Below are 8,336 nucleotides of genomic sequence, written 5' to 3'. Positions count from 1 at the left end.
TCAACTTTTGTTATTGAAAGATCCTCTGGGCAAATTGTTGAATGATGCAGAAAGCATCAAGAGAAGATGGAAGGAATACACAGAGTCACTGTACCAAAAGGAAATGGTTAACGTTCAACCGTTTCAAGAGGTAGCATATGATCAAAAGCCAATGATATGAAGGAAGAAGTCCAAGCTGCACTGAAGGTATTGGTTAAAAACAAGGCTCCGGGAACTGATGGAACACAAATTGAAATCTTTCAACAAACTGATGCAGCACTGGAGGTGGTCACTCATATATGCCAAGAAATTTGGAAGACAGCTTCCTGACCTTGGAAGAGACCCATATTTGTGCCCATTCCAAAGAGAAGTGACCCCGCAGAAAACAGAAATCATTGAACAAGAACATCTGCAAGTAAATTAACAGGAGGCTGACAGAAATTCAAGTTGGATTCAAAAGTGGACATTGAACTAGGCGTGTCATTGCTGATGGATCTTGGCTGAAACCAGAGGACACCAAGAAAGATGTTTACTTGTGTTTTGTTGACTATGCAAAGGCATTCGACTGTGTAGATCATAGAAAAGTATGGTTAACATTGCAAAGAATGGGTATTCCAAAACACTTCACTGTGTTCTTATAAGAAACCTTCACATAGTGTAAGAGGCAGTTGGTCAAACAGAGCAAGGGGATACTGAATGGTTTAAAGTCAGGAGAGGTTGTGTTCTTTCACCATAATTATTTAATGTGTATGCTGAACAAATAATGCGAGAAGCTGGATTATATTGCATATGAGTAATTGATGGTCTGTTTCATAGTCTGCCCCTGGATAGGAACATGGCATCAGGATTAGAGGAAGGTTCATTAACCTGTGATATACAGATGACACAACCTTGCTTTCTGGAAGTGAACAGGACTGTATGTATTTGCTGATGAAGATTGAAGTCTTCAATATGGATTGCACCTCAATGTAAAGAAAACAAAAATCCTCACAACTGGGTCAATGAATAACATCATGATAAATGGAGAAAAGATTGAAGTGCCAAAGACTTCATTTCACTTGGATCCACAATCAATGCTTATGGAAGCAGAAGTCAAGAAATCAAAAAATGTATTGCATTAATCAAATCTGCTGCACAAGACTTCCTTAAAGTATTTAAGAGCAAAGATGTCACTTTGTGGATTAAGGTGCATCTGACTAAAGCCATGGTCATTTTAATCACCTCATATGCCTTCAAAAGCTGGATAATGAATAAAGAAGATAGAAGAAGAATTGATGGATTTGAATTATGCTGGTTGAAGAATATTGAGAGTACTATGGACTGCCAGAAGAATAACAAATCTGTTTTGGAAGAAGTCAAGTGGGATTGCTCATTGTAAGCAAGACTTCATCTTTCAGAATTTGGATATGTTATTAGGAGGGACCAGTCCCTGGAGAAGGACTGGTAAAGTGGAGAGTGCGTGAAAACGAGGAAGACCCTCAGAGAGGAATACACGGTGGCAAGAGCAATGGGCTCAAGCATGACATTTGTGAGGATGGCGCAGGATAGGGTATTGTTTCATTCTGTTGTATATAGGGTCATTATATACAACAACAGCTGGATTTCATTTACCTAGATATACTAATTCCTTCGCTTAGCTCATTTTCTTTTCAAATGTTTGTGTTTTTAAAAGTATTCTTTGAGAAGGCTGTATTGTATGAGGTCCTTTCCGCTTTCATTAATCTATGCATTGGTGACAAAAAAAAGTCACTAAGATCAATAAATCTGCTACAGAAGTGAGTATAGATTCCTTTTTCCACAGTAATTTCTTTCATATGTTCAATATAAAGGGGGACATTTACAAAGGGGCTGAAAGCTAGCTCCTTTAAGTTTCATTTTTATGTTTATATACTGAATTATAATACTAATTTTGAACTTGATTTTGTAGATCTTTGGCATGTTAGTGTTAGTTAACCTGTTGTCCCCCAGATCCAATCTCGCTCTTCCCCTGCCCAGCTCTGTACGTACAGCACGGGTGGGAAGGTCCTTTCAGACTGTTTTGCAGACTCCCATCTTAGTTTACTTCCCGCTGGGTCTACTAGCAGAAGGCTAAGAGATGGGCAGGAAAGGCCAGGGAATTTCAACAGTGGCTGACTCCTCAGTGGCCACAGCTGCTCCAGACAGGCCTACCAGGACTCCCTTCTGCCAGGTGACCGGCCATAGGTTCTAGCAACTTCACCTTCCTTTTGTATCGAAAACCTAGGTATGGTCCTGGCTTCCTGATCTTTTACCCTCTGGGCTGTTCCCTGTACATACCTTGACTGGCATTTCAGCCCTTCCATCACCTTATCATCACTTCCTCCTATCAAATTCCCTCTGTTCTAAAAACATGTTAAGCGCCGTCGAGTCGGTTCCGACTCATAGTAACCCTGCATAGGGTTTTCCAAGTAGCGGCTGGTGAGTTTGAACTGCCAACCTTGTGATTCAAACCAACCTTGCGGTCCAGTGCACTATCTTTCAGAGCCACACCAGGAGTCTCTTTTTCAGTTTGAACTTGAGGCTCTTGGCTTAAGAATGTTCTTTACTTAAGCCTTTTTCAGTGACAGTGGGGAGACCAATCTTTAGAGAACCTAAGACTGATTGTCTAGACTGTTGGCATTGTTTTCTTCCCAGACTGTGCTCCACGGAAAACAAAAGTCTAACAATTTATTGGATGTTCTGTACAAAAAGGGTTCGTGGGTTCAGTGTTGGGAACACAGTGGGCTCAACAAAGTTCAATAGATTCCTTTACTAGTAGATCTGTCCTTGACTTTAATGTTCTAACAAGCACTGACTGCTCAAAGGGGGTTACCATACACAGAAGTTGATACATTTTATTTAGCTAGTTGTTCTTAGGTGTTGAGTCAGTTCTGACTCATAGCAACAGTATAACAGAAGGAACCCCTGCCTGGTCTGGCGCCATCCTCACAATCATGTTGTTTCAGTCCATTTTTGTAGCCACGGTGTCAATTTACCGACACAGTGTAGTTGAGAAGCATCATGTCCTTCTCGAAGGACTGGTCCCTCCTGACAACATGTCCAACGTGTGTGAGACCAAGTCACACCATCCAGACTTTGAAGTTCTTCTGGCAATTCATGATGTATTCAAATTCTTCACCAACACCATCAATGCAAAGGTACCAATTCTTCCATCTCCCTTATAGGGTCACGATGAGTCAAAATCATCTTGACAGCAATGGGTATTTAACTAGGGAACCTCCTTTTTCAAGGAACACCAAATAACATTTCCCAAACCATGAATATTTGATGCAGTCCAGTTAGGGAAATGTTAAATGACGATCGTCTCAGTCAGACTTTTTTTTTTTTTAATGTTTTATTGTGAATTATGTGATAGTTTACATGGGAGAACATGTTTTACATTCATCCTATCGTATAACATTGCCTTGCCATGGTTACAATCCCCTCCATGCATTATCAACCAACCAAAGGATATATACCCCTGCAAGCTTGCCCCCCACACCCTCAGTCAGACTTTTGATTAAGAGCTGGGTGGAATCCTTTGGGATGGAGTGTGGGAAATAATCCCAAATTGTTGCTTTAAGGGGGCCCTGCTGTTTTGATTCCAAGGGCAGGTAGCTAACCTGTCTCAGCACTAAAATGAAAGCTGGCTTATTTTCTCTTGGTTGCAACAGTATGTAAACAGGAACTGCCAGAGACTCAAGCTGGATTCAGATGAGGACATAGAATGAGGGATGTCATTGGTGACATCAAATGGATTTTGGCTGAAAGCAGATAATACTAGAAAGGTGTTTGGTGGTAGTGGTGGTTATGTGCCATGGAATCTTTCCCACTTAGCGACCCCGCATAGGGTTTCTGAGGCTGTAAATCTTTATGGGAACAGAAAGCCTCATCTCTCACCCGTGGGACAGCTGGTACTTTCGAACTGCTGACCTTGAGGTTAGCAACCTGACTCGTAACCACTACATTACCAGAGCTCCTAGAAAGATGTTTACCTGTGGTTTATTGACTAGGTGAAGGTGTGTGGATCATAGCAAACTATGGACAACATTGCAGAGAATGAGTATTCCAGAACAATTAATTGTGCTCATGAGGAACCTGTACATAGACCAAGAGGCAGTTGTTCAAACACAACAAGGGGGCACTGAATGGTTTCAAATCAGGAAAGGTGGTTGTATTCTTTCACCATACTTAGTTAATATGTATGATGAGCAAATAATCCAAGAAGCTGGGTTATATGAAGAAAAATGTGGCATCAGGATTGGATGAAGACTCATTAACAACCTGCAATATGCAGATACAACCATGCTTGCTGAAAGCAAGAGAACTTAAAATACTTATTGATGAAGATCAAAGACACAGCCTTCCATATGGTTTGCACCTCAAAGTGAAGAAAGCAAAAATCCTCTCCACTGGACCAAGAAATAACATCACGATAGATGGAGAAAAGATTGAAGTTGTCAAAGATCTCTTTTTGCTTGGATCCACCATCAACACTCACGGAAGCAGCAGTCAAGAAATTAAACGACGTATTACATTAGGCAAATCTGCTGCACAAGACCTTTTTCAAGTGTCCAAGAGCAAAGATGTTAGTTTGGGGATTAAGGTGCACCTGACCCAAGCCATGGTATTTTCAATAGCCTCATATGCATGTGAAAGCTGGACAATAAATTAGGAAGACCATAGAAGAATTGATGCATTTGAGTTATGGTGTTGAAGAACAAACAAATCTGTGTTGAAAGAAGTACAATCAGAATGCTCCTTAGAAGCCAAGATGACTACAATTCATTTCTCATACTTAGATCATATTATCAGGAGAGACCAGTCCCTGGAGGACATCATGCTTGGTAAAGTGGAGGGTCAGTAAAAAAAGACGGAGAATCCCAACGAGCTGGATTGGCACCATGGCAGCAGCAATAGGTTTGAGTGTAGCAACAATTGTGAGGTTCGCACGGGACCGGGCAGTGATTAATTCTGTTGTACATAAGGTCACTGAGTCAGAACCGACCCCACTTTTCCTAACATATTCTCTCAGATGGCCATTACTAGTGTGGGAAGCAGAGGTAGGATGCTAAAATTTGCCCAGTTCAGTATTATTTAACTAGATGAAAGGGATGTGATCACATTCTGGAAAGTCCTGAGGCCACCCATCTCAACCCTATGGCTCCTGATACAATGTGACACAGGGCCAAACAGACGGTCTCCTCATGAGCCCATACAGCAATGACTGCATTCCAGAATTCAGCAGGGAGTCCTAGGCAAACTGCAGTGTGGTTTAGTGGGAAACCTATGGGTCAGTTTGGGGTCTACATGGACTGGTTAAGGCTTAGGTCACAATACATAGCTGAGTCTCAGTTCCTTTAGCTGTAAAGATCTGGCGTGAATGATCCCTACACAGGTATGTTGTGAGGACTAAATGAAGTATAGTATAAAACTGTGTTCCATGAACTATATAGTGCTATGCAAATGTTACCTAATAAATCCTATAATCTTCTGTATTCAGTTCGATTTATTGAACTTTCCAATTAATAGTCTTGTTTCATTGTCCTTAACTTAATTTTTTAACATCGTTTGAAACAAATCCACACATTAAGTTACAAAAAGAGTTCACGTTCCCATATACCCTTCAATCAGACTCCCAAAAATATAACATCATACTTATCACAATTTCAAAAATCAGGAAATGAACAACACTGATATGCTGTTATTGGTAAGCATGGTGGTGGCTCTGTAGGGTAACCATTGGGCTGCGAACCACAAAGTCGACGGCTTGAGCCTACCAGTAGCTTCAAGGAAGAAAGATGAGGCCTTCTGCTTCTGCAAAAATTTACAGCTTTGGAAACCTTGTACAGGGTACAGGGTCACTGAGTAGGAACCAACTGGACAGCACTTAATAATACGATGATAGAATCTATAGGCTGTATTTAAATTTCACCAATTATTCCACTCATGTCTGATTTCTGTTCCAAGAATCAATGAAGGATATGTTGCGTTTGGTTCTTCTGTAGTCTTCTGCCTTAAACCTGGGGTAGTTCTTATCTTTGCCTCATGATCTTGAGACTTCTGAAGATTGCCAAGTCAGTTGGCTAATACCAATATTTTTAATGAATATGGCTTGTTTATTCATGCTGAGAGGTGGTTATATGTGTGTGTATATATATATATATATAGTCCTGGTGTGGCGCTGTGGGTTAATGTGCCAGACTGCAAAGCCATTTGAAGTGCAAGGTTTATAGTTCAAGCTCACCAGCTGCTCCTCAGAAACCCAATATAGGGTTGCTATGGGTCGGAATCAACTCAACGGCACTTCACAACAATGTGTGTGTGTGTGTGTGTATATATATATATATATATATATATATATATATATGTGTGTGTGTGTGTGTGTGTGAAACTGTGTGTATATGTGTTAACTAAAATGAGTTTCTATTGGCTCTACTGATAGGTCATATGTGCTTACCAGGAAGTATGTACTCCTCATACTAGGAGAGACCCAAGTGGCATATATTGTTGTTGTTAAGTGCTGTCGAGTCGGTTCCGACCCATAGCGACCCTGTACAGGGTTTCCGAGGCTGTAAATCTTTACGGGAGCAGAAAGCCTCATCTTTCTCCCGCAGAGCAGCTGGTAGTTTCGAACTGCTGACCTTGCGGTTCGCAGCCCGATTCGTAACCACTACGCTGCGATGCATAAATGTTTTGGGCATTTTAGCTACGTACATCTACTGCCAGGGCCACCCAAAGAACAGGGCCAATGACTTGCAATCAGTATGAATTTGGGCCAATCACAAGGAGCACTGCTCCTTTCAGCCAGGGCCTTGCCTCCAGCACTTGTTCCCCAAGCCCTGAAAACGTGCTCCATTCAGACAGCAACGTTTCTCCAGCACGATGAGCCCAGGCCAGTCCATGCACTCAGATTTTAACTTACATTTCTTTGCCTATTGGTTGGAAAAATATGTTGAATTAAAAACCAAAAATAAAAAAAGGTGTCAAACAATTCAGTGCAGTTTTTGCTGACAACTACTTGCAGAACTTTTATCTTCAGACTTCATTAGTATGCATCCGGCACTTTACCCACAAGCACCATAGTGGTAAGCTTAGCCCCTAACCTTTCTGCATGCTTCTTTTGAAGGGGCCAAACCACTCAGATCCTCACAAGCACCTCTTTATTGGCTAATCCGAGGCAGACTCGACAGTGAGGCTGGCTTGTGGAAAGGAAGCCTGAACAGACTGTTTTCAATAAGAGAGAATCTAAAACACATCTGTGAAAATATGGTCAATAAAGAAAAAAAATTCTTAATATAAAAGTAATCATCTCCCTTTTTTCATTTTACAGGTGACAAGAAAGAGGATTAAGAAGCTAAGGGCTCCAAGTGGCAAAGCTGAAACTAACTCAGGACTCACTTCCAAATACAGTACACGTCTCACTCAGAAACGGAAAAAATACACACGTGCACTAAATTGAGGCCCATGACGAACAAAATTAGAACCAGCTACACGATAGCAACTTCAATTTCTTGGCATAGTTTGTCAAAAAAGCTCTGGGTACCAACTGAGCAATGGGGTTGAGGCAAGGAGAGGACACCTTTGGACCAAGTTTCAAGGTTCTGTAAAGCCCTTATACCTCACCCCCAGGAGAGCATAGAGACGGCTCCAGCGCTGTGTCCAATCAGTGTTCAAGCCACTGCATCGCCGCTTATACTGGTGCTTCCAGGCTGGGGTAGCAAATTGCCCAGTTCGTCATGGGATTCCCTTTGGGAAGCAGAGTTCCTTATTCTATCACAAAGCATAGCTCAAATGTCACCCAAGTAGGCTTTTGGCTATTTACGAATCAAATGCTTTCAGTGGGTTGGAGACAGACTGTACCAAGGCAGCACCAAGCACACAGTGTGGTAATAATGCTGTGGAGTCGGTTCCGACTCACAGCGACCTGTACTAGGTTTCCGAGGCTGTAAAAAATATGAGCAGAATCTTCTTTCTCTTGTGGAATGGCTGGTAGTTTCGAACTGCTTACTGTGAGATTAGCAGCCCGATTCATAAACAACACTACACCATCAGAGCTTCTTCAACACACAGTACACATTCAAAATATATCTTCTGATTTGACTGGAAATACGGAGTCCTGGTGAGGCACTGTAGGATCAGCACTGGACTGCTAACTGCAAGGTTGGCGGTTCAAACCCACCAGCTGCTCTTAAGAAACCCTATACAGGGTCACCATGAGTCAAAACCCACTCGGAGGCACTTAACAACAACAATCTAGGTATTAACTGACAAAATCTCATGCAAAACTTCCACAAATTCCTTAAAGTCATTGCTAACAAGTTGATTCCAACTCATGTGCTAGAGTAAAGCTATGCTCC

Source organism: Chrysochloris asiatica, unplaced genomic scaffold (genome assembly GCF_000296735.1).
Source record: "Chrysochloris asiatica unplaced genomic scaffold, ChrAsi1.0 scaffold00308, whole genome shotgun sequence".
NCBI lineage: Eukaryota > Metazoa > Chordata > Mammalia > Afrosoricida > Chrysochloridae > Chrysochloris > Chrysochloris asiatica.
This window is presented reverse-complemented; position numbering follows the sequence as displayed.